The sequence below is a fragment of the Astyanax mexicanus genome, chromosome 10 (assembly GCF_023375975.1).
Source record: "Astyanax mexicanus isolate ESR-SI-001 chromosome 10, AstMex3_surface, whole genome shotgun sequence".
NCBI classification, from domain to species: Eukaryota; Metazoa; Chordata; class Actinopteri; order Characiformes; family Acestrorhamphidae; genus Astyanax; species Astyanax mexicanus.
Window position 1 is genome coordinate 11,997,991 of NC_064417.1, and position 3,120 is coordinate 12,001,110.

Consider the following 3,120-nt stretch of genomic DNA (forward strand, 5'->3'; position numbering starts at 1 on the left):
CCGGCTCATGTTGTTTTGCCATCATCTGCCGGCATTCAGCGGCTGGTGGTGCTTAAAGGCGTCTGTGAGCGGATGTATCGGATGTAACCTAGCCGCTGTGCTTTCCTCCGAGCGCACTAGCTGCTCAGGCAATGATTCATCAGCAGCAGCTAGAAAAAAGGGGTGACTGACTTCACATGTGTCGGAAGTCGCAGGTGCCACTGGTGATAGGGACGCACAAAGGGGTGGGACAATTAGAAAGCCAAATTGGGTGAAAATGGGGAAAAATCAGAAATAAAATTATAAAAAAAACTGAGGCATTTGGATGTTGTTGTGTGTTTTTTGTGGGTTACTTTTGGCTGTCCTACTAATTAGTTAATTACTTGATAACTCTCAGGTGCTCCTCCCTGTATATAAGGTCCTATGTTCCTCTCAGTTGTTGCAGAATATTCATCCATTTCGATTGCTTTGATACAATGCATTTCTCCTGTGCTCTTGATCCTACCACACAGATAATTTAATACACTCTCTCCTATTACATCCTGGTTTCTATTACACACAGAAAACAGCATGTTGTGTGCACCTGTGGGTTTATGTGTGTGTATTTAAATGTGAACCAAAGTATAACAATATTTCACTCCTAGGAAAGGTCTACCACTTTTGTGGATAATGGCTCTCACTATAGTTCCGTGAGGAACACTGGAGCCAGAATATGAGGAGACACGTGCTGATGAAAAACCAAGGGTTTATTTACAGAGTACTATGTACTATAACAAACAAAGGCAGGCAGAATGGTAAATAACAGGGCAGCATAAACAAGAAACATACCCAGGACATAGTAAGGGCCAGGCAGAAGATCTGTAACAGAGGATCCAAAAAATAACAAAAGGATTAGGCAAAGAGAAGATCAGCAACAGAAGGCAATAGTATAAGGGCTGTGCAAAGAGAGTACAGTAGTCGAGAAACAGAAGGTAGGTCAGAAAACAAGGATCAAGAGCACAGGAGAAATGCATTGTATCAGAGCAATCGAAATGAATGAATATTCAGCAACAACTAAGAGGAACATAGGACCTTTATATACAGGGGAGAGCACCTGAGAGTTATCAAGTAATTAACTAATTAGTAGGACGGCGAGGCAGAGGGCTACAGCGTCGCATGCTTTGCATCATCACTGTAGTACAGGGGCTGAGTATGCTGGGAGTTAGACTCTTCGGTGGTAGCAGAGACTAGAGCAGGCAGACTGACAGTGACAGTCTCAAAACTTTAGTAATGGCTTTATAACCTTTTCCAGACTGATAGATCTTAGTTATTCTTTCTCATTTGTTTTTTGAATTTCTTTGGATATTGGCATGATGGCCAACTTCACTTTGTCAGGCAGGTCCTGTTTAAGTGATTTCTTGATTGAGAACAGGTGTGGCAATAATCAGGCCTGGGTGTGGCTAGAGAAATGCAGCTGATACAGTTAGGTTATGTTTTAACAAGGGAGCAAACACTTATTCACACAGGACCATGTAGGTTTGGATTTTTTTCTCCTTTAATAATATAAACCTTCATTAAAATGTAAAAAAAAATGCATTTTGTGTTTACTTGTGTTGTCTTTGATTAATATTTAAATTAGTTTGATGATGTGGCAAAAAGTGGCAACAGACAGTGTACTACTGTTTGTGCTTCTTAGTAATAGTAATAATCAGATGTTTCCTCTTGATCAAGAAATGTATATAGTGTTTCTTAATGAGTTCTCTAAAAACATTTCAGCAAAGAAAATGGGGTGCAGTGCAAAATAGTGTTCTCTTACATGTAAAAAAAAAACATGATGAAGTGCCCTTCTACAATGTAGACATCATGTCCTTTTTACAACCTCCACCCTTGCTTTAACCTGTGTCCCCATCACTTTGTGTGTTTATGTTTTAAATAATAATTGCTTGATTACTTTTGAAATATTAATAAAAATATATAATAATAAATAACTTATCTGTCCCCTGTGGGTGGTGTTTGTAGGAAGCACAGAAGGTTTGTATTATATTAGCTTTATATTAAAAATCACACATCTGATCTTCCCCCTCTGTTTCACATTGTAGACTCTTTAAGATGAACTCAAAAGTACTGTCAAATAAATATCACACCTTTCTAAAACTGTCCTTCCACACAGATAATCTAATACACTCTCTCCTATTACACCCTGCTCTCTATTACACACAAAACACCAGCATGTTGTCTGCACCTGTGGGTTTGTGTGTGTGTATGTGTGTGTATTCAAATGTGAACCAAGAAACCAACGATATTTACCGTGTGTTTGTGTGTGTGTGTGTGTGTGTGTATGTGTGTTTCAGGACCATCCTAGAGCAGAGTACGAGTTTAAACTGATGCAGAAATCTCTTAAAAAAGAACTGAATGCACATAAGAGGGTATGTATACACACACAGCTCCACTTCGTCATACTTACACGTTTCACCCCCATGCTTAATGGTTGGATTGGTGTTCTTTTCATTAAAATTCTGTGCCCTCTTTTCTCTAAACATATCATTGCTTATTGCAGTCAAAGAGCTATAACCTCAGTCCACCAAACTTGTTTCCAAAATAGATCAGGCTTGTTCAGATGTTTTTTTGCAAATTTCTGACTTCATTTTTTTTAGTAAGCATGCAGAGGAGGTGTTTTTCTAATGATTTTTCCATAACATCCATTTTAGAATAATAATCCACAAGTCACGAGTCGGCTAATCGTCCAGTATTTTGCATGCCTACAGTCATTTAACTGCCAGGGCCGTAAAACAGTAGCAAGAACACTTTCATGTTTTAAATGTATATCTGTTTTTGTGCACTGAACCTAATGGAACATTATAAATGCGCATAACTAAACTGATGAGCACGGAGAGAGTAAAGGATAAGCTGTAAAGTTCCCACAGGGAACACTAATTTGTAGGCTAGGCTCAAAGGCAGAGCAATCAGGATGCTCTGGGTCACCCTCTTGTTACACCTGTCCCTCACTCATCTACTCACACACTCTGGCTTTAACATTGTATTATTTAGGGAGGCATTAATATGCAAAAGAGTCCATAAGATGTGGAATGTCTGTGTAGTATCATCCATCCCCGACCGGGAAATCTTTTGGTTCTCCTGATGGCCATTCCGGGCCTGGCAGTG